At 49.2% G+C, this 24044-nt stretch overlaps 1 long non-coding RNA gene across 1 annotated transcript in view; it reads right to left on the reverse strand.

Annotated features, from left to right (window-relative positions):
- Window positions 1-17731: 17731 nt before the first annotated feature.
- The window catches only part of LOC102261040, a 45885-nt gene continuing 39572 nt past the window's right edge, over window positions 17732-24044 (reverse strand). The window contains exon 3 of the long non-coding RNA XR_313201.2: window positions 17732-17791. This is a non-coding gene — a long non-coding RNA (uncharacterized LOC102261040). The remainder of the gene's footprint in view (window positions 17792-24044) is intronic.

A 24044-nucleotide genomic window follows, 5' to 3' on the forward strand; every position in this document is an offset into this window, starting at 1 on the left:
TACCCAACTCACTACACTTGAGCTGATTTCTTCTGACTTTTTGGTCCCAGCGTCTCTAAGCTCACTCTGCTCTAATCCCTGAAATGAATTCCTGGCCCCACTTGAAAGGCCTTTCAAAAGGAGTGAAAGTAATCTTCTGCCCCAAGTGCGTTGACATCAAGACACCATGGGTACTTCCTTCCTGACCAGAAATGCCATCAGAGCGTCTAGTAAGAGCTTGGCTCACTGCCCTCGTTAAGGTCTCCCCAACATCCGCTCCAAAAACATAGTCGTCAGAAAACACACCCAAGAAAGTGTCAGGAAGCAACTAGTCATCTGAATTATTTACTGTTCCCTGGAACAGAGCCAAACTAGATGCTGGCCATACAGATGCTGAGAAAATATTTATGTGGGTCCTGATGGATGCTTGGTCAGGAAACACTGCACTGTCATCTTTTCTTCCTGCAGATAAGGCAAAGCTACACATGTCAGACTGCTCGTAGAAGGGCTTGGCAGTGGAGGCCTGGCATCTGATTGGAATGAGGTTAATGGCTGCAGCTCTTGGTTCCATTCCAGTCTCTGCCACCAGCTATTTCTGCCCTTCCCAGGGCCTCAGATCCTCCATGTGTAGCACCATGGAGTATACCAGATGACCTCAACGTCCCTGTGATCCTATGACAGTGATGGCGAACCTTTTGAGCTCGGCGTGTCAGCATTTTGAAAAACCCTAACTTAACTCTGGTGCTGTGTCACATATAGAAATTTTTTGATATTTGCAACCATAGTAAAACAAAGATTTATATTTTTGATATTTATTTTATATATTTAAATGCCATTTAACAAAGAAAAAATCAACCAAAAAAATGAGTTCGCGTGTCATAGGTTCACCATCACTGTCCTATGAGATTGCGACTCAGACATAATCAAATCTATTTTCCAGATCTGCCATCATGATGCCATTGGCTCATCACAGAGCTATTTTTCTTGGCATCCTGGAAACATTCTTGAAATTCCAACATCCTAGAGTTTCTCTTTCCACTGATCCAGTTTCTGTAACCAGACGGGAGAACTCCATCTGGAGGAGAAAGATCAGAGCTTAAAAATAAAGGAGTAAAATAGAAGAGGGAAAATTGAGTTCCAGCAGTGTTCATCATGTATCCAATATTTGCAAATCTTGATGCTGAGCCCATGGGGACAGTAAGGTGCCCCCTTATCCTATCCTTTAAGCCACACTTTAGCCCCAGTCCTGTCCTCTAAGAGCTCACAATAGTGGGAAGAGTGGCCCACAAGGCTCATCTTATGCCCAGATGGACCCTTGTGTTTCTTCCTACACATAAACCCCAGGACCTCTGCCTGCCCCCCTCTTCAGTTCTGTAATTCAGTCCTTGTCTGTGACTGAGCTGATTTCTTCTGATTTTTTGGGCTTCTCGCTGCAAAAAATTTCAGCCTCCCCAGCTCCCCAATCCCTGTGAATGACCTGATCTCATGAGTCTTTCTCCATTTCAGAGTTTACAGCTACTCCTTTGGAAGACTCACCCTAGAAACAAAGTCAAAGATAGAGACACAGGACAAAAGTTCAGGAATCCCCAGGGTTCTTTCATTGTCTCTATTCAAGGGCTCCTGCTTTCTTCTCTAAGAAACCCAATGATGTCTCAGCACCTCCTGCCTACCTCAGTTTCCCTCAGCCTTTCTTTCTCTTCAGATCCACCCTACCATAGGAAGTTTCCACATCCCAGTCTAAAGGTGTGATCTGGTAGCTGTGGTGGCCATTGAGAATATGAAACCTCAGCTGGGTGAGCACAATCAATTACTCTCCTTTAGGAGAGTAATCAGGACAGGCAACAGTGGTCGGGCCTGGCATCACTTCAGTTTACCTGGTCTGAGGACCATTCATTATGGCCTCTCCCTTTCACCATTCAGCAGACTCACTTAACACCTATTAGGTACTGAACACTATGCAAGGCATGAATGAGGGGATGTGCAAAAGGCAGACAAATCCCTGCTCTCTCCACCTCCCCCAGGTACCTGGGATCCTCCAACTAGGGCGAAGTACATGGCCAAGCCAGCCTCTCAGCCTCTTCTATCTCATTCCCTCATCACAACTCTTCCCTGTCACCTGCCTCACTCACGGAATCATGGCATCGTAGGAGTTTGGAGCCAGAAGGGTCCTTTGAACTCAATCTAGACACCTTAAAAAAATCTACGCTTCAATAAGAATGGATCTGTGTGGTCAAGAATGGCCTCCACCTGGAAGGCCACACCCTGTATGATGCAGCCATGTGACCAAGGATCACAGTCTGCAGAATTTTGTTGTAGAATCATGTTCTATTACAGACAAGGAAATAGAGAGCCAGGGAGAGGTCGAGCTGGGGCCCAGATGGTAAGACTAACGTTCCTGAGTCAGGGCAAGATGCTCTACTGTACAGTGCATACATCTCTTATCATCGTCACAAGAACCTTAAGATGTAGGCTTTGTTAATGTCCCATTGTTCAAACAAAGAAACAGACTGAGAAAAACTTAATAACATCCAGGTGATGAAGCTGTGAAGTGGTTGAGTACAGATTCAGACCTATGTCTGTTTGATTCTAGAGACATTTTGTCTAGAACCCAGGTATCCAGCTGTTAAAAACACATTATGCTGAGGAACCAATGACCGATGTTGTTGTAATAAGCCATAACAATGCTGTTCCTCGTGGGAGATGCATTTTAATATTCCTTCTTCATTCAGGAAGAAAAATAACTAACACTCAAACAATATACCATGGTCCTGTGGGAGTGAGAGTATAGCATGAAAACCAGGGGAAGCAACAACCAGCGTCACCAGAGGTTTGTCGTAGGGAATCAGAAGGCTTCTCAGGGGACAGAACAGTTAGTCAGGGCCTTGAAAGATGAGTAGAAATTCACCAAGAGAAAAGGGGTGAGGAGCTCAGTATCAAAGGTCAGTTTTCTGCACCTGGGAAGTAGTGGGTAGGTGGGGAGAAGCAGGAGATGCAGCTGAGAAGGGAGATGGCGGCTACAGCCTGAAGGGCCTTGGGTGCAAGGCAGGAGGCTCCTGATTTTCTATTTAAGGCCCCAGGGATACATAAGTTTTCAAGCAGAGAAGTAACTCCTTGTCAATGAAAGAAGACTCTGGAGATTAAGATTTAATACCTCCCGGGGACAGGAGCTCACACTGTTAACAAAGATAATGACAGCTCACCCGTGAACATCATTCACAAATCTCAAAATAAAACTTTCAAGCCACCTAATTAATTCCCAACCTCAGTCCTGGGAGTTAGGTAACCTTATGCTGTTTTCACAGAAGGGAAAAGCAAGGCCCAAAGTCACGCAGAGCAGATCCGTCCCCTCCGGGTCCAGGGATGCTGGTCAAGGCGCACCTCTGCGGACAGTCTGTTGGTGGGGAGTATGCAGACTGAGCCTGGATTTCTGCCCCGGGTGAAAGTCTGGACCAGCTGCTCTCTGCGTCTCATCTAACTTCGAGATTGTAAAATTGTGAGACTCGGCGGCAGCAGGCTGGCTGCCTCGTGGGGCTGCCGGTCTGAGCCGTGGGTGGTCAGGAATGTTTCGGGACTTCCTGGGCCCAGTGTTCCAGGTCGGAGTGTCTGGATTAATGATCCATCTCCAGACAGAGGGAGCCGAGGCCCTGACGCCAGGCACAGGGCATCGATTAGACTTTACACTCTGCGCTTGCTTTCATCTGAGGCTCTCCGGGTGGGCTGGGGCCTAATAATTAACATTCTCTGAGCCCCACAACGTGAGTGAGCTCGAGGAGGGAGAGTCTCTGAGCAGGTCCCCATCAGTGGTGGAAATACCTCCCCACACACACCCCCTAAAAGAACCTGGGCCTGGCTGCTTGGCAAACACCCACATTTTCCCAGCTGATACTTCTGTCCTTCCTGGAGCTTATACAGGAAGTGGTTTGGAGCTCATCGTTGAGCTTCAGAACATTTCTATGGGAAAGTGGTACTAGGATTACTTGTACACATGGGGAAACTGAGGCCCAAAGAAGGGCAGGGGTTCACCCGAGGGCAGAGGGACCAGGATTAGAACTCAGGTCTTCTGCTTCCCTGCCTGACATCTTTCTAATGAAGGAGGCTGCTGCCTCTTGCAGGAATGTTTAGACCCTCATGGCTCCTCAAGGTGAGGGAAGGTAAGAGTGTGATATGATTTTCTATTTTCTAAGAGAAAACATTGCAGAGGTGCCCTGTTCTTCATTCCTGCACTGGTTCACCAAGTACTTACTGAACACCTAGTATGTCCCAGCCTCTGTGCCAGGTGCTAAGGAGAGCAGAAATAGTCCCTGGCATTGAGGAGCTTATAGGAAAGCAAGAGGGGGGCAGTGGGGAGTGGGGCAGGAAAGAGGTAGATATACAAACACTAAGGTCAGTGAGGAGACACGGTGAGTTACTAGTAAGTCTCTTTAATAGTACAGAACACTTTGGCTCAAGACCCCAGGGAGGGCATGACCAAAACCCCCCGGGGAGTGAAGTACCGATAGGAGTAGAGATGTGGTCAGAAAAGGCTTCAGAGAGAAGATGACTCAAAACTGAAACCCTAAAGGAGGGCTAGGGGTCAGTCAGGCAAATGGGAGGGAGAAGGAGGGTGTGAGGGTGGGCTCATCCTGAGGGAAGGAAAGAGTGATCCAGGCATGAAGTAACTCAGTTCACTGAGAGCAATGGGCCTGGCTGCAGAGTAAAGCTTGAGGAAGACAGTATAGAAAGTAAGTTTGGAGAAATCTATAAGGAACAGATCAAAAAGTCCTCCTGAGCCAAAGTGAGGTGACTGACATCTATTGTGAAGGATTCGAGCAAGGAGGCCAGGTGATCAGAACTGCATCTTAGGAGGCTCCTTCCCACTGTGGTGCTGAAGACATACTGAAGAGAAGAGAGATTGAAGAAGACACATTTAGGGGCAAAGCAGGATGGTAACCTGCTTTGATTGGTTTGTGGCCACAAAGGACGCCAAAAACTCTAGTGTGGTCTGGAAAAGCCTATGTCCTGGGAACGTCCTTATATAAAAAAAGTACTCCCCATGGTTATAAACTTATGCCCAAGTCCACCGTTCTGGACCCATTCCATGCTGCTCTGGTCTGAGAAGAAACCACAACATTTCTTCCTCTTCGTATGGATTCTCCATCCTCTTTACCCACTTCTGCAGGCACACATTTTCCCACAGTGGGTTCCCCACTGCCCAGTCCCTGCCACTAACACATGGTGGTAAAGACCACACTTCCACAACCCCCAGCTTCAGAACTTAGGTGAGTTCACATTGCCTGGCCATCCCATTTATTCAACACCAGGTATAGATTAATTGAGCATCTAATGTGTGCAGGCACTGCTCGGCTCTGTGAATGTGTCCTCTGCTCTCACCTCCATAGACGCCTATGGATAAAATCCAAACTCCTTAGCCCAGCATTTCACAATCTTCTTGGACTGCCCCCAGCCGACCTCCACAGCCTCATATTCTTTTTCTCTCTCTCCAGCACTCACACGGAGCCCCTTGATGTTCCTTAAATACCCTATACAGTTTTTCCCAAATAGCAATATCTTTTTAAATTAAAATTTGAATATACACACACTCTAATTCAAATAAAAGGGGGGAAGTAAAAAGTAAAAATTTTTACTCTATCTCTTCTCACTCACTACCCTGCAAATCCCATTCCCCAAAGATAAACGCAGTTAACATTTAGGTAAATATCCTTCCAGATTCTTTTGTAAACTTCCTATGTTCTAGTATGCCACCTTTCACAAACTTTGCCCTGTCACTCACTGCCCATCACAATGCCTTATTCTCTCCTCTGAAAATCTCTCTTTGTCCCTACAGGCAGAATTCGGGGTCCAGGGCTTCTAACAAACATAGCATTGCCATCCTGTACTGAAATCGTCTGTTCATGCCATGTGCCTCCATCAGGTTGAGTATGAGAATGTAATTGAACATGACAATCTCTATGAGGACAGGACTGTGACAGTCTTGGTTCTTCCTGTGTTTACAGTGCCTGACACATAGTAGGTGATCAATAAGTATCTATAGAGTACATGGTGGATGGGTGGATGAGCGGGTGGATGAACGGATGAGCAGGTGAGTGGATGGATGGATGGATAGCAGGTGGGAGCTCCTATGGTATGCTCTGCAGGATACAGGCAAGGATATTGAATTGGCACTTAGTAGAGGAAAGGACCCAGCTGTGGGGGTTAAGGATCTGGATTCCTGTTCTGGTCCTGCCTCCTACCTGCTAGGTGGTCTTATATAAGTTCTTCAGCCTCTCTCAGCTTCAATATCCCTACCTGGAACTGAACAGTGGGGCTGGGTAGTTCCCCAGAATTCTCCCCAACGGATGCTCCAGAATGCTCAGCTGGCCGTGGCCCAGCACCCCTATTTTACACCTCTGTAATTACCCACCTGCATGCCTTTTATTATAGAGATTGGAGTGGGGGCAGGAGCTCATTAAATAAAGGGCAAAAGGAAATTGCTGGCTTGCCGAAATGACATTGTTGGCATTAACTAGATTAACTTCTGAAATGAAAAGCCCACAAAAGCAAAACCAAAACAGAAAAGGAGCCACGGCTTCCGCTGGGGGCTTCATGGTTCCCTGCTTCAGCCTGCCTGACCCCAACCCAGCCTCCCCATCGATCCTCCCTGGGAAGGTCACAGGAGCCACTTTCCTGCCTCCACACAGGACTGCATCTCAGCGGTCCCGGGGAAATGGCAGTGGGCACTGGGCCCCAGACCTGGCCTTTGGAAGGGAGCTGCTGCCGAGCGAGCCCAGGCTGGTGCCAGCTGGTGCTAAGATGCAGCACAGAGGCAAGAGGCCGTGAGGGACTCAGACCCAGGCACTTCCTCAGCTCAGTGTATACAATCATCAGAAGAGGCAGGCGGATACCGAGGGAGGCAGACCCAGCCCTGCTCACTGGTTCCAGTGCCTCCAGGGGCAGGAAAGAATGGAGCCCTGACACCTGGCTAACTATCTGGTCTCACAAGGGGAGAACCAGTCCTGTAAGCATCCCAGATCTGCAGGAAAAGTCCTCCTTCTCAGATGCACCTGGAACCTACTCTTCCTCTCGGCAGAGGGTCAGCTAAGGCGAGTCAGAGAAGGGGAAAAACTGGAGAACAAACGCCATCTAGTCTGTGCCTCCTCTAGGCCAGATACTTGTCAGGTACTGTCTCTCCCATCTTCAAAAGAGCCTGGAAGCATTGTGTTCCCCACCTGATAGACAATGAAACAGGCTGAAAGGGGCTCGCCCACGTTCTCCTGTTACAGGCTATCGGACCTAGACTTTCAAGCTCCAAATCTGAGTTCTCCCCCGATGAGTCTTTGCTCTCTAGACCCCGACCTTATCCATGAGAAGCTTGCGGTCTGGTTGTGCTATGGATCCAGTGATGCCTCACTAGATTAACCTTCGACTAAAAAGTACGCATCCCACCATTTCTCTGAGCTGCTGGACACCAGAACTGGCAAACCAATAGCCAGTGAAGACTTGAAACGCCTTTCTATTCTTAGTCCCCGCAACCAGGGCCTTTTGTGATGTCCAACTTCTGAAGAGTGATATCTAATGACAGAATCCCAGGCACAGGACAGAAGAGGTTCTTTTAGGTAGGAAAACATTCCAGCACCCCTCAAACCTCCTCCAGCTGCATATGAGTCCATACTGGGCCTGGAGGCCACCAACACTCTCATGGGTCAGCCCTGGTCAGGATCAGCAGATGCCAGACGAGGTCACTGGGTATTAATCATTGCCAAGGGGGAAGTTAAACTGAAAGCCAGTTCATTAAAAATTAAGCTCCATCTCCGTAGCCCTCAGGGAAAGGGAGCTCTGGGTGGAGAGCGAGGTCCTGTTCCAGGAGGCCAGCTACTGTGAAAGGCTTCCCAGAGAGCCTCCCAGGAGGAGTCAGGGGCCTGGGTTCTGGTCCTGGCTCTTCTCTCCACCTGCTGGGGGCCTCGACAGGGCACTGTGCCATTCTGAGCTCCCATTTCCTCCTTTGATACCAGAGAACTTTCCTTTGGGTCCTTTGTGAACCTCTAGCATATGTTCCCCTAAGAAGTCTACACATGTTTGCTTTTCTCAGGCTCTGTGAGCTCTGTACACACAGGTTGTCCAGGGCAAGTTCACGTACTGCTCTTCATGGCAATGGGAAACTGGCAACCAGCCACGACTCCACCCTGAGACCTGGAGCTCAGGGACTCCCAGCTCTCCCCCCTGCTGTCTACACCAGCCAGGCTGCATCTCTGACCCAGAATATGCCCTTTTCAATCTGGACACTGGCCCAAGTTGTATCTGGAGGAAGTTCCTCTGAGCCCACTGATCCACAAAAGCAAAAATTCCCCATTTGGCCAATTCCTATAACCTGCCTTGGAATCATACTATCTCAATGGGATCTGCTAAACCAAAGCTTTGCATGGGACCTTTACAAATGTTGATCCAACACCAAAGCAATTCTACAATGTTATAATGACCAATTAATGAACAGATACCTAATCATTTTGTACCCTGTACTAGGCAGCGTGATAGAGTCAGGGCTCTAGTCCTGGTCCCAAACAGAAATGGCACCATATGCATTCTGTGTCACAACCAGAAATTTCCATTAAGGTGGAACATCTGAAGACAGTAATGGTGGACACTGATGGATTTTTAAATAGTAGGGTAATAAGATGAGGGAAGCAGTTGGGGTTGGCAACTAATTCTTTTTTTCTGCTGTTCTTAAACAGGCTCTTCAAGAAATAAATCTAATATATTTTCCGTCTGTAGGTGGCAGCACTGATCCCTTTCACTCCCCAAGGGGAAGCATGGTTTTTACTTGAGAACAAGTGCTCCAGAGAACAGGGTAAGTTAAGAGAAACTGGCTTCAGAACACATATCCTCACACAGTGCAGATGTGAGCACATCTGGTGAATTTACACAATTTCCAAGGCCTCTCTCCACTCGTAAAATAGCCTCTTCAGGATTCTAGCAAGATACCACAGATCACCAGTAACTTTCTAAGGAACTGTGGCAAAGAGTCCATGAAACGTGAGTAAAATTCCCCAGAAGTCCACCAGGGTTCACAGAACCCGGGGGAAAACCCTCTGAGCGGGAGAACAGCAGACAGACAGCCGGCAGACAAGACAAGACACTGCCCCTCAGCCTGCTCTGCACCAGCCCGGAGTGTCTCACCCTGGGGCTGCTTTCATCAGGCCTTGCCCCAAACTCATATTTGTTGAGTGCACACCATGTGCCGGGCAGGTTGCTAAGCACGTTACACACACTGCCATTCCCTCCTCATAGCAATGACAAGCACTCCTACCACCCACTTTATAAAGGGGAAATCGTGGATCCAAGAGGTTAACTTCCCAGAAGATCCAACCACCACCTTGAACAGATGGAGAAACTGAAGCAAGAGGAAGACTCATGATCAATGTCAAGTGGCAGAGCACTGACAGAGCAGGACAACGGCCCCTGGACACACCTTTGAATGAAGAGCTTATGATGGTGCAGGACTGATGTGGGGAGAGGAGGACGGGGAGAGACAGAAATGGAGCCCTAGGCTCAAATCACATCACACACTTTCTCTGAAATCCGGAACCATCTCGGACCTAGTACAGGCTCTGCCCTAAACAATGTGTGGCCGCAGGCAAGTTGCTCCACCTTTCTGAGCATTTACAGTCTCCCCCAAGTGGGTGGAGAGTATTTAAGGAGATAGCGGCAAAGAAAAAAAAATATAAAAGCTCTCTTGGAGGTATTATTATTAATTATTATTATTATCATCATTATCTTTCATGGTTATTAATGACCTGTTACCTGTGAGGGATCTGTCATCCGGGAATTTCTTTAAGCCCTTCTTGAACCTGTTTATACTTCCAGTCAGCAGCACCTCCCTTGCTTTTGATTCTCTGCTTCCAGCCCACAGAGCTGCAGGCCAACTCCTCTGCCTGGGGCTTGGGTTTGAAGGGCCTTTCTCAGTCTCTTTTGTGGGTTCCATCATGGCCAATTGAATTCAGTGCAATATAGCTCACTTCCTTCTCCAAACACCATTTGTATTCCCAGGTCTGTGTTAGGGATCTCATAGGGAAGGAGAGGAAGATACCTGGGTAGGGTGAAGAGCTATAGGACCTCTCTTACCTGTCAATATCACAATTAAGAACAAGGTTCACACCTCACAGCCCCAGAAACCATCCAAGGACCAGGGCATCACCTGCTCTCAAAGCCCATTTTCTTCCTCGCACCAGAGGCAAAGGACTGGGAGCCCTTTCTCAAAGACTGCATAAACCAAAAATACAAAGCAACCTCAGCCAACTCTGATACCGCCTCTGGAATGAGCTCTGCGGATGCCAAGTTGAATCAGACATGGTATGGTCCTGCCCTCAAGAAGTTCACAGTCTGATAGGTAAGACCAAGGCATGAACAGTCATCTTGGAAGGTTAGATCTGGATAGAGGATTCAAGAAAAGCAGTTTAGAGAAGGGCTTCACTAGCCCTTCCTGGGACCATCAGAAAAGGCTTAACAAAAAAGGAACATTTGGATTGGGTGCTAAAGGATTTATAGGAGTTTGCCAGGTAAGTGAAGAGCAGAAGAGAGGAATTTCTGAGAGCAGAGTCAGCGTGAACACAAGGTGCTCAGTGAACAGAGATGGGCTGCTCAGAGGACGCAGGGGGCCACCTGGGTGTATACTTCTGCTTGTCACCGAGATGACAAATGACCTCATTTCCTGACCTTCAGAAGAGATCCCCGGAGGAGAACTCCCTGTCTCCCCTTAGGTAAGGGGAGGCCTTTGAATGTCCTGGGTTGTGAAGAACACAGAAGAAGCCTGGCATCAATATATCCCCAATCTCATGCCACTGTTGAGTTTTTACCAACACTGTGGGCTGCAGAAAATCCAGTTGAGAAGGACTTCTCAAGCATATCCCACCCTTTTCCTTAGCTGACCCTTCATTGCAGGTGAGGAAACTGGGGAGAGAAACCCATTCCAGAGTCAGGAACACGGGTGTGAGTGGAACCCAGGCCTCCTGCCTCCCCTCTCCCCCTGCTCATGAACTGGGGTAGAGCTCACCCAATCTAGCTGGAGGAGAGCTCCAGGCAAATTCGAGGTGATTATAACAGTAGCAAATTATACTCCATGAGCTAATTAGGAAGGGATTGGAGCCCTCAGCCTTAATTAATATCTAGTCCCTAACAACTTAATCCTGGGTGAGATCATAGCAGGGATCTCCCTCGAATGCTGAAATTCTTTCCTCCAACAAATCACCTATATAAATACATATATTTTAATAGCAACAATTATAAAGTTCTCTGCCAACTTATGAGACTGTTTAACATTCCTGGGTTGAGGTTACAGTTTTTCCCCCCCAGTTTCCTCCCTCCCCACAACCAAAGTCTAATGAATAGTAACTCTTTTGTGGCGCTGCGTTCTACTTAACCAATATCTCCTACCCAATGGGTCTTCGCAGGGAGTTAATAAGCAGTCTGGGAGGACTGCCTGAGGAGGTCCACAAACCTAATCATTAACTGCAAGGCCTAATCAGCATCTGCTTCCCACCCAGAGGCCCCCACAGCTCCACAGCCCTGGTCCCCCCAGTAATGGATGGAAAATCGGCGATTTCCTGACAGTTAGCAACCAATTTTCCACCAATTAGAAGAGAGATGGTGGTCTCTGGAGGAAGCTGGATGGCTCCACTGCACAGATCTTGGAGGAAGAGAGATGATCCTAGAAGCACCAGGGGACCAAAACCTGGGGAAGTGAGGGGGTGGGGCCTGTGATGCCCTCCCCCGCTCCCCAGCTGCTCCCTCCCTGGGTCAGCCTTAGCTTGTATCAGTGGAAGGCAACCTCAGGGGACAGACGATGCACCAAGCACTTGCATTAGAATTCTTCTCACTCAGTGACCCTGACACAATGATTCTGCCCCCTTCTCTCCTCCAGGGCCAACCAGCATGGGCTTCTCCTGCTGAGAAACTCCTCCAAGGCAGCTGGTGTGGCGGCTTCACGAGAGCATGAGCTCTGGAGTTGGACATTGTGCCCTGCCACCCTGAATTCATCTCTTTTCAGTTGTGTGTGATCTTGGGCAAAAACTTTTCAAGTCTCTAGGCCTCAGTTTTCTTGTTTATAAAATGGGGTGAGTCACAGCACCTACCTGATAGGATAGTTATGATGAATAAATGAGCTAATGTAAGTAAAGCATTTTCCATCACATATTGTAATGTTCAATAAATAAGTGCTCTCATTATCCTTACCATTATGGTTTTCATGATGAGTGATACCATTATTAATCAATATTAACAACAATGTGTGTCAGGCATGTGCTAAGCACTGTGAGAACCACTACCTTAGACATCTTTGCACATTTGAACTTGGGAGTTTGCTGGCCCTGCCCCTCAGTAACTTCCCCCTGGATTACAGCTACAGTCATCTCCCATCTGGACTCACACCCCAGGTCATCCCCCACACCAGCGCCAAAGTGGTCCTTCTAAAATACAGGCTTCACTCTGCCCACATCACTGGCTGGATTAAGACCTGCAGTGGCTTTTATAACACAATCTCTTTACCCTGCCTCTTAGATCCTGAGCCATCTCTTCCCTGAAAACTCCTCTGCTTCATGTCTCACCACTCCAGGACCTATTTCTTGTCATCCTAAAGCAGAACTGCTCTTCAGTGGCCACAGTCCTTTAACCTCAGACCCACCACTTGGGATGATGTGAAGATTCAGTGACAAAAAAAAAAAAGCTTCGCACATAGTAGGTGCACAGGAAATGTGGCTCTTCCTGCTCCCAGGCCACAGCACAGTGCCAAAAAGCAGTGTCATAACATTGCTGACTGGCTTTTGAGTCATAAAAAGAGACAAAGTCACCCTGCACCTTAACTTTAGCATTGACTGGACTGCACTGGACTCTAAATTCTCGGATAATTGGCCATTCTCATCTGGTAATTGTAACTGAACCAGACACCCTGTCTCCTTTCTCAAGGAGCTCCGTCTGTGGGGAACAGAATAACAAGTGGATGTTTAATGAGTACTTACTCTATGCCAGGCACTCTGCTGAGGAACTTTACATGGATTATATCATGAGATTATCTAATTTAATCTTCATAAGAGCTTCAGGAGTGAGGTGAACATATAATTTATCATACAAACCAAGGCACCCTGGGAGTGTAAGGGGACACTACTGGTAGTAATAATTCCAAAGGACAATCAGCATAAACCCCGCTGTCCCAGGCATACCAGGACAGATGCAGGTCCTGTCTCAAAGGTGCATGTCCTTGTTTCAGAAACCAGGAAATGAGGCACTGGGGGGTGAAGGACTATGCCCACATTTACATCCCTCTTAAGAGCAGGCGTTCAAACCCAGACTTCTGATGCCAGTCACAATACACAAATAGTTAGGATTCAGGTGAAACAGAAGGTTTCCTAAGAGAAGAAGGGCGGGACCTGGCTCCAGGCTGGAAGGTGATGCAGGAAGAAGAGAAGGGCCCTTGAGCTGCAGGCATTCCAAGGTAGACCAGAAAAGTGCACAGGAGGGATCAGCAATGAGCTCAGAGGTAGAGGCAGAGAGGGAGGGAAGTGCTTGAAGAAGAGCAAAGAGCTGGAGTCTAGGAAGCAGTGGGGGGAGGGGGAGCTAAGTTAGAGACATGGCTGTAGACATTGGCCAGGATGATCCCAGAGGGTCATGATGCCAGGCTGCAAGAAATAAGGAAGAAAGAATAGCTGCTTGGCCTCAGCCCCTGCCTCCTTCACATGCTCGATGCCCCATCCTCACTCATGGGACACATCACCCCACAGCCCTCTACGAGCTTCAGATCCTCTCCTTTTCCAAACATGCCTTTCATCCACCTTCTTCTTCCTAAGCAGGCTAGAAAGCCCTGGGCCTCAAGTCCCCATCAGAGAGGTGAGTGTGCCCCTGCCTTGGACTGATGTTTGGTGAGTTCTCCAGGATGGGGTGGTGATCTGGCCATGGTCGCTCGGCAAACCATGCCCACCCCTGCTTTCTACCACTGTTAGTCTTACCCATTGGAGCTTCTAGCTCCTTCTGCACAGAACCCAGCAGCCATGGCATTGCTTTTATAGAAGGTCCTGAGGGAGGAGGCAGGTGGTGGGGTCCAGAGCTGCCGACCATTCAGGTGATCCCTCTACTCCAAGCTCTGAAATTGAGAGGAAGGTTATTGCCTGTCCATCCTGAGAGAGCCTCCGGGTGCTGATTCTAACCTGTAGGCTCAGGTCTGGAGAAATAACACTCTTTTTAAATTTTTTTTCTTTATTGATTAAGGTATTACATATGTGTCCTTACCCCCTCATTGCCTCCCATGTCCCCCACTTATGCCCTCACCCCCCTGTTGTCTATGTCCATTGGTTAAGCTTATATGCATGCATACAAGTCCTTTGGTTAATCTCTCCCTCTTACCCCCCCCCTCCCCTACCTTCCCTCTGAGGTTTGACGGCCTGATCGATGCTTCTCTGTCTCTGGATCTGTTTTTGTTCATCAGCTTATGTTGTTCATTATATTCCACAAATGAGTGAGATCATGTGATATTTATCTTTCTCTGACTGGCTTATTTCGCTTAGCATAATGCTCTCCAGTTTCATCCATGCTGTTGCAAATGGTAAGAATTCTTTCTTGTTTACAGCAGCGTAGTATTCCATTGTGTAGATGTACCACAGTTTTTTAATTCACTCATCTGCTGCTGGTGCAGCCACTGTGGTGAACAGTATGGAGTTTCCTCAAAAAACTAAAATTGAAACTCCCATTTGACCCAGTGATCCCACTTCTAGGAATATATCCCAAGAAACTACAAACACCAATCAGAAAGGATATATGCACCCCTATGTTCATAGAAGCACAATTTACCATAGAAGTAACACTCTTGTCAGAACAAAAAGAGCCCCACATGCACGAGGCCCAGGCTTTAGGGGCACCTGAGTGTGTCTCTGCCTCCCCTACCTTTTCCAGCTGCACGGGCAGCTCAGTGTCCACACAGCTCTGCCTTCCTCAACCCCAGTCTGCCTGGTCCCAGTCATCCAGCCCAAGGTCAGGGCTTCCCGAAGAGCAGTGACAATACCTGTGGCTGAGAACGACTCTGCTCCAGTCTCACCCTTCCGAGCCAGCTCCACAACATTGCCAGAGGGATGATTCTAACAAGTCTAATAATGTCACTCAATAGCTCCCCATCACCAGAAAGAGAAATGTTCTAGCATCTTCACATATAGCCCAAGGGGGCCGTCCAGATCCAGGCCCTGCCCGCCTCCAACTCTACCTCCCTCCAGTCCCCCTACAATCACCCATGCACCTTCATTCAATCACATATTCATTCACCAATGATGTGTTAAAGGCCTTCTTCATACTAAGCCCTTTGCTGGGTGCTGAGAACCATTCCTAAAATGACTAACACCCAATTCCAATGTAGGGGTGGGATGGAAGGAGGGGGTCCCACAGCACCAAGCAATTCTCCGATACCAGCTGAGGCCCTAGAATTCAATTCCATACTATCTACCTGGAGCTAGCACCAGATTCCACAGGTGAAGGGCCCTGCCCCACTAGATTGTGCTTTCTATCCGCAACTTCAGATGCCAATCCCAAGCCCAAGTTGTTACCTGTGCTTCTGGCCCACTGGCTATAAATTAGAGGTTCCAACTGCCCCCTCCTTGGGTTCAGTTAATTTTCTAACGTAGCTCACAGAACTCAGGAACCTGTGTACTCACTAGATTACAAGTTTATTACAAAGGATGTTGAAGGATAGGAACCAACAGCCAGCTGAAGAGACGCAGAGGGCGAGGTGTGGGGAAAGGGCGTAGAACTTCAATGCCCTGTCCAGGTGGGTCACTCTCCCAGCACCTCCACATGCTCACCAACCTGGAGGCTCTCCAAACCCCATCCTTTTGGGTTTTTATGGAGGCTTCTTGACATAGGCATGAGTGACTAAATCATTGGCTGTTGGTGATGACAATCTCCAGCCCCTCTCTCTTCCGGAGAAATCAGGGAGTAGGACTAATAGTACTGATCCCCCATTCTTGCTGCGTTCCCTTGTCAACCATCCCCCATCCTGAGAGCATTTCCAAAAGGCACCTCATCAACATCAACAATTGTGTGGAGAGGAGCTTGTTATGAATAACAAGGCTTCCATTTCACCTTTATGTCTCTGAAGTGATTGCAGGAACTGAGGACAAGTGACCAAAACATTATAACATGCTCATTGTCAAGGGTTTGGGAAGCTGTGAGCCAGGAACTGTAATCACCAAATACATATTTCTTATAAATCACAATCCCATTCTCCAACACCGCCAGGTTGCATGGGCCTCCTCTCCCAGCCTCTCCTATTCAATATACTCCTATTCATCCTCCAGGACCCAGAGCTGGAGCCCCAATCCCCACCTTCGTCCAGGCTCCACGGCCTCTCAATGGTCTGTTTGGGTGTTTCCTGCATTAAACGAGTTTCTTAAGAAGAAGGCTTGGGTATGAGTCAGTTCTGTGCCTCTCACTGAAAAATAAATCTGTCACCCATCCCAGTTTCTATATCCCTGGGCTTACATTTTTCATTTTTTCATCACTCAGTCCACCACCCCCTTGCCTGCTGCTAGACCTTAGGACACTTGTGTGTGCATTAGTAAAAGGTACCTCCTCCTCTGGTTGCAGGCAGCACATGCCAGGGTGTGTGTCTTGTGAGCAGAGCAGAGCACTGGCTGGGTCCTGGCCCAACTTGCCCTTTGGCCAGGCACTTTTGTGTAGGACATACCCATACAGTCATACACGACATTCCCAACTCTCACCAAGATGCCCAACCAGTGATATTTGGGAACATACCTTCAACTCTCAGTCACACTAGCATCAGGGGCTAATGGGCCTCCCACCTGCAGAACATGCTTCTTCTAAAAGGAAATGGGTGTGGGGAAAGTATGAAACAATCGTGGGAATTATGGATGTTCTTTACACCGGTTGGAAGGTATGTAAGACAGGGGCCTTTCCAGCCTGCTGCAAGTGCCATCACTTCAACAAATGCCACTCATGGAGAGGGTGAGGCCCGTCTCCAGTCATCTCGCTTCCTTCCTTTCTTTCTTGTTTAAAATACTTTTATTGATTTCAGAGAGGAAGGGAGAGAGAGAGAGAGAGAGAGAGAGAGAGAGAGAGAGAGAGAGAAACATCAATGATGAGAGAATAATTGACTGACTGCCTCCTGCATGCCCTACACTGGGGATCGAGCCTGCAACCCCAGGCATGTGTCCTAACCAGGAATCAAACTGTGACTTCCTGGTTCATAGGTCGATGCTCAGCCATTGAGCCACACTGGCTAGGCTCACTTCCTTTCTCCTCCCTCTTTAGTTTTGGTGTTCTTAACTTCTGAGATCCAGCCCCACAGCTCCCTTCCCTACCTTCTGCACATTTGCACATACTTATTCACTGCAATGGGCTCTAGTAGTTGAGCTCCAGAGAAGCTGACCTGCCAGAAAGAGCATTGGTTCTAGACCACGTTAAAAGACAAGGATGGGTGACAGAAGTCCCTCTGAGCCATGGTCAGGTTCACCTGGTGTTCACTCTGGGATATTAGGTGGTAGGTTTGGTTAGACCAAGGCAGCCCACCGGTGACACAATGGAAAGCCTTGTTCTGAAAGAAATAGGCTGGAAGAGCAGGCACTGGGTAGACCCGCTATCCACATCTCTCCCAGGTTCTCAGGGCTCTCATGGGAGGAGGAAGCAGACACACTCTGGTGGCCCAGAGAGAAGAGCTCAGACCAATGGGGGCTGAAAAAGAAGGCAAATCTGTACTCACCATTAACGTCCCAGGAGGCAGCCCTTTCAAGGTGGTGGACTCAGAGTCATGGAGATGTGGGAGCAGATGCTGGATGGCCAGTGCCAGGTTGACCTTGAAGACCGTAAGATGTGAATGCCATTTTGTTTCATAGTCTAGGACCCTGAGAATCTAAGACTCCACATGATAGTTTTTATTTTATTCTATTAATCTTAATTTAAGATTTCGTAAACTCAATGACAAAAAAAGGTACAATTTTATAATTCCCTGACTCTGGAACCTGAGAATTTAAAATTATAAGATTACCCGTGAGACATGGTCATTTGTGTGGATTTCTTTTGAAGATATACTAGGCACATGCTTTGCAACAGCTACTCTTTTAGGCTCTTTACATATATTATTTTATTCAACAGTCATAATTTACAATGCATTATGTTATGTACTACTATTATCCCTATTTTTCGGATGAGAAACTGAGGCCAGAAAGGCTAAGCAACTTACCTAAGATTGCACAAGTAGTATATATATATAGTGGTCCCATAGAAACCTTGGGTCCATATTCTTAACCATGTCCCAGGCTGCCTCCCTGTGTTACAAGAGGTATATATTTAGGAGGATGGAGGTGCATTGGCCAAGCCCAGAGCTGAGTTGTGGGTCCTTCCTGATTCCTGCTCAGCCCAACTCCACCAGCCCATCTGAGGCCCAGCCCTTCGGGTGGGGGAGCTGAGCCTCTCCCTTCCCCTTCCCACCTTTCCAGAGAGTGTTCCCTCCACGATCTCAGGTCCCGAATTCCCCAGGCAAAGCCAGCCACGTTCTACGGGCTGAGGTCCAAGTTTACTTAAGAAGAGGAAAATGTTATTATAGAAATTACAACAGCATTAAGAAACAGAGCGTCGCTGTATCAATCCAGGACCACAAGAATGCTCATCAACTTAATAGCTTCCTGTTGGGAACCTTTCAAGCTGCGCCTGAAGCTGGCAGGCATCAGGGCATGGGAGTGAGGCCAAACAACTGGGTGACACTGTCCCCCACCCCCCCCACCTGCTCTGGGGATGAGTAGTAGAGCCCATGGAGGGCGGAAGGACCACAGGGAACCCCTCCCTGTCTCTTCATGCCTCAACCCTGAACAAGGCAGCAGCTCAGGTTTCCTGTTCTCCAAAGTGGAGCCGTGGTCGTGGTGGTGCTGGTGCTGGTGCTGGTGCTGTGGTGTGTGTGGGTGTGTGTGGGTGTGCGCGTGCACAAGTCTCTGGTGGTGCACAGGGAGGGGAGGGCTGGGGCTCCTCCTCCCGCCCACCCTGTTCCACATCCTCAGCCTAAGTCAAGTACAAACAGGGTAGGTCGCTGATCCCTAGACCTTCTCCCCAGACCCAATGCGGAGGGTCTGAATCTAAGTCCCTGATAAGGAGAGGGCTTTAAGAAAGCCACTGCTTTCTTTACCTCCTAAAGCTAAGGAGAGAGAAAGCCAGGCTTTAACTCTTTCCCTCTCTCTCTTTCTTTTTTAAGGAAGAAGAAAAGAAAACCATTAAAGTAAAATTCCTGGGGCTGGGAGCAGCCAGGAGTCTGGCGCGTGTCTCCTCCTGGGTAATTATCTGGCATTTAGCACCCCTCTTCCCAGCACTTGTAATTAGCAGGGAAATTAAGATGCTGTCATCCTACCTCCCAGCCTCTTTCTGCTAAGCCCAGAGGCCTGGGGAGAGGTCTACAAGGGTGGGGGAGGGGAACTTTGTGGCAAGAAGTGAGACTAGAGGTCGGGAAGGGCTTTCAGCCAAGAAGAGACATTTGACAGAAGAGCAGTGGTGGAGGGTCCTCTGGGGAGCACTTTGATGCCTCTGGCCTCAGCCATCCCTCCGCTCTCTGAATTCCTGGAGTATGTGCAGGCTGGACCACACCCTTCCCATGGGATGATATCCTGGCTTTGATGGAAGGGCTGTGTCCCGGCAGGGTTTCATCGCATTCACCAAAATAGTCACAGAGGCCTCTTGGGGACCTTCCTCTGGGCTGGTCCCTGAAGACAGAAATGAGTCAGATCCCCCCCGCCCCCAGCCCACAGCCCCCAGAACTGCAGGTGCCCTTCAGGGAAAAACATAACACAAGGTTGGAAGGGACAAGAGCTGAGGGAGGCAGGACCAGGCACATAAGTCAAAGGGGCCTAGTGAAAAATGAAAATTATTGAAATGACTAATAATTTCAAGACAGTAATAGCAGAGGATTAAACCAGCTGTGGGACTCTTCAAAGTGTGGGACCCTGTGTGACTGCCCAGGCGGCATGCCCATGGTGCCAGCCCTTCAGGGAGGGCAGGGAGGGCTTGCCAATTAAGGAAGAGTTCTTGCAGAAAGCAGCATTTGAATTGGGCTGGTTCAAGAGGTCAGTATTCAACAGGTGAAGTTTCCATTGCCTATCTGGTCAGCTTTCTAATCTGTCAGGACCCTACTCTATGCCCCCTCCTCCAGGAAGCCTTCCCTACTAACCCCAGGCTGCGTTAGGATCTTCTGGGCTCTCACAGCTCTATTCCTCCAACCCCTCAACCCTGTGCTTCTCTAGAACACCTATTCCACCCCATTACAGATGACTGGCTATGAAGCTGCCTTTCCCACTAGCCCTGTCTGCATTCTTAGTGCCCTATGGAAGGCCTGGACAAGGTAGGTACTCGACAGTAGTTAACTGACTGAAGCATGAACACCCACAGAGGGTGGGGCTTGGGCAAAAGACTTTGATTGAGTTCAGGGAATGCAAGGGTGAAGCTTTGCCTATGAGGTTAAACAGTTAAATGGGGATAGGGTCAGGAAGACCCTGAATGACAAGCCAAGGGCAGGGTGCTCTCAGAAGGTTCGAGCTTTTACAGATTAATCCAGCTGCTTGAGAGAAGATAGAGTGGGTGGATGGTGGGGTTTAGGGGGAGCGGAGCAGTCAGCCTGCACCGAAACAAAGGTTAGGGTGTCCTGAGCCAGACAGCAGTCACGGAATGGAAATAGAGCTGGATGTGAGCTTTGCAGCCCCAACCACCCTGGTGGCAGCAACACTGGGTCACCAGCCAGGTATTCCAATTATTCATAGAAATCAATCTCATTCATGGAGGCTCAGATAAAACTCGTGTGCAGTAATGGATGGGGAGCTTAGGGCGAGGAGATAAGAGGCGGCCTAGAGTGCAGGGTGATCAGGTGGGGCTTTGCAGGAGAGGGAGGCACAGAAAGAGGTTATCAAAACATCCCTCAAATAGCAAAGGCTCAGAGCCAGTCGGCCCAGCTGTGAGGGTGAAGCGACACGCAGGCTCATCCCCAGGCCTGGGGAGACCCAGACCCAGGGGTCCTTGGGCGTCGTTCTGAACAGCAGGATAAATTAGATCAGTCTTGTTGCCCTGAGACTTCTATTGAAAGTCTAGTGCTTTCTGTTGGGGGTGGGGAGCAAGGGACGTAGATCAAAGGGATGCCCTCAGAGGCCCTTTTCTACCCTGATTTTCTGGGATCCTGAATCCATGAATCACCACAGTGGCATGTTGTCTGTAGGGCCAGGAAAAGGATGTTCTGTTCTCCAGCACTGGGCAGATGATGTGGGAGGCAGAGGGGTGTTGCCTACTCACGCTAAGCTGGGCCAGAAAGGCTGTGTGCCCATCAGCCTCAAATCCCTCCACACATGCTGGGAAGGGACCCACAGAGCACCCCTGCCCCCAAGATGTGAGAGAGGATGTGGGTATGAAAGGTCCACCCAGGGGCAAAGAAGAGAGTTAGACACGGGGCTTCTGGGAGCAGGAGGGACCAGGGGAGAAGGCTGGGATACCCAGATGGGTGATCAGAGGGTGGATTCGAGAGCAACACTAACAATAAACAACTGATTCTTGCACAGCACCTGCCACTGTCCAGCCACTGTCCTCGGTGCTTTTTCTGAATGAACCAGTGTCACTACCCTCCTTCTACCGAAGAGGAAACCAAGACACGGAGTAGAAGTCAACTTTCCCAAAGTCGTGCAGCTGGAGAAGGAGGAGCTGGCATCTGAACCCAGGCGATCTGGCTCTGTTTTATAGCGACATTGAAATCATTGTTCATTTGCCAAGGTGGGCTTGCTGTGCACCAAGAACCAACTTCACCTGACCCCTAGGAGGAGTAATCATGTCGAACCCAGGCGATCTGGCTCCGTTTTATCACGACATTGAAATCATTGTTCATTTGCCAAGGGCTTGCTGTGCACCAGGAACCAACTTCACCTGACCCCTAGGAGGAGTAATCATGCCCATTCTACAGATGAAGAAGCTGAGGCTCTAAAAAGAGAAAGAGGCAGAACTGGGATGTGAACTTGTACCTGCCTCAGGTCTTGCACACACTCCGCGTGAGAGGGGCTGTGCAGAATGGACTATTAGAAAGCCAGGGATGGGGCATTCCTAGAGGAGGGCAAAACCGAGGGGCCCGCCCCTCCCACCGCCCCAGACAGCTTTGCCTCACAGCTGCCTGTGGAGGTTGGCCGGAGAGGCCCCATCTGCCGACACTCAGGGCTGGGAGGAGATAGCTCTTTTTATCTCTGCAGAGAGTTCAAGAGTTTATTCCCACCCGGGCAGTGGGGAGCCTGGTGCCCATTCTTGGAGGATGTCCAGTGACAGGACAGATGGGGAGGTACTTCCTCCCCTTTGTCTCCATCACACTCTCCTCCACCCCCCCACCCATCCCCAGAGGACAGCAGGAAACACCTTGGACGGCGCCCTCAGACCCGGACCCGGCTCTGGTGGCAAGTCCTGGCTCCCAGCACAGGGCTGGGTGCTGAGCAGTCAGGGTGTTGGTGGGAGAGCACAGCTCTGAAGTCAGGCACACCCACCGGGATGTGGGTGTGGTCACCACCTTCTGACTGTGTGACCTCCGACATGGTGCTTCCCGCCTCTGAACCTCAGTTTCCTCCTGTGAACAGCTGAATGACCGTTCCCATCTTGGAGAGTTGTTGTCAGGGTTAAACAGGACAGGTATACATTTCAGTCACCTGGCTCACAGCCTGGCCTGTAGCTGGGGCTCTAAATGGACCTACCTTGCCCATAGGCACCATATGAATTTGACTGCAAAGTTCACTCCTGTGTCCCAAAGACAGAGTGGATGAGCTCACCCCCTCCTCAAACTCCTCTGTGCTCCCCAGGCCCTCTGCCTGGCATTCAGGGCCTCCAGGGGTTTGGTGGCTACCTGTCTCCAGGCCCCATTTCCTGTCTCCAGCGCCCCAGGTGACTCATTCTTCCTGAACAAAGCAGGCCCTATCTTCTTCCCCAGCGTATCCTTCCAGGCCCAGATCATCTACTGCCTCCTCTCTGAAGCCGCCCCCAGACCCCGGAGGGAGCATGAATCACTAGCTCCACTGGGCTCCCACAGCTCTGAGCTCATGCTGCTTTGTGTTTCGGGTACAGATTCGTGGATCTGCCTCCCCAGCTGTCTGGGTGCCCCTGCAGGGCAGCAGTGGGGAGCTCCACCTCCTTATTGAGTGCCTGGCACGAAATCTGTGCTCGGTAGATGCTATTTAATCAATTAATTAACTAATCAAACAGAGTATCCTAGAATCGGAGCATCCCAGAGCCAGAAGAGCCTTAATGATCACCCCGTCCACATGCCTCATTGTCTAATGAAGAGGCCTAAAAGGGGAGGGAGAGTTGGGATGGGGCAGAGGACAGGCCCAAGGTCTCCCAGTGAGATAACAGCAGAGGAGACACTAGAATGCAGGCGAGGGGTGTTAGTTCAGATTCACAGTTGGGCGGATGAGGACCAATCAGTGGTTCTCCATTGCCCTTCAGATAAAGCTGAAATCTGTTATCCTGGCTCCCTAAGTCCCTTTGTGATATGGTCTCAGACAATCTGTCCTCCCTCACCCCCGGCCAGGCCACACACTCAGGTTCCCCGGCACTACTCCAGGACCTAGCACGGGTCCTTTTCTAATGCTCCCAGGCCTTCCCTACTGTTCTTTCTGCCTGGAACACCTACCCCTTGGCACAGAACCCTCACCACTCCTTTGGCCAAATCCTATAGTCCTTCAGGTGTCAGCTCAGATGTCACATCCTCTGAAAAGGCTCCCTTGTTCCCTTCGTCTCTTCTTTAGCCTCCTGTGATCCTGTCTTCACTCAAGGCTGCAATTGTCTGTTCACAGATCTCTAAGTCTGAGACTGTTCATCTTGCACTTTTAGTGCCCAGCCCCAAAATATATAAATATGAATGAATAAATAAAAAAATGAATGAGTAAAGTGTAAAAACTGGAACTCCAGACCACCGCACTGTGTCCAGGAGCACATTAAGTGGTGCCAAAGGGGACTGTGGCTTTGTCCCCCTGTCATGCTTAGCTCCAGTCAAAAGCACTAGACTTGTAGGCACCAATCTTTGGGCTTAAACCATAGATTATTTCTTTCTTTCCATA

The sequence above is a fragment of the Myotis brandtii genome, unplaced genomic scaffold (assembly GCF_000412655.1).
Source record: "Myotis brandtii unplaced genomic scaffold, ASM41265v1 scaffold1308, whole genome shotgun sequence".
Classification (NCBI taxonomy): Eukaryota; Metazoa; Chordata; class Mammalia; order Chiroptera; family Vespertilionidae; genus Myotis; species Myotis brandtii.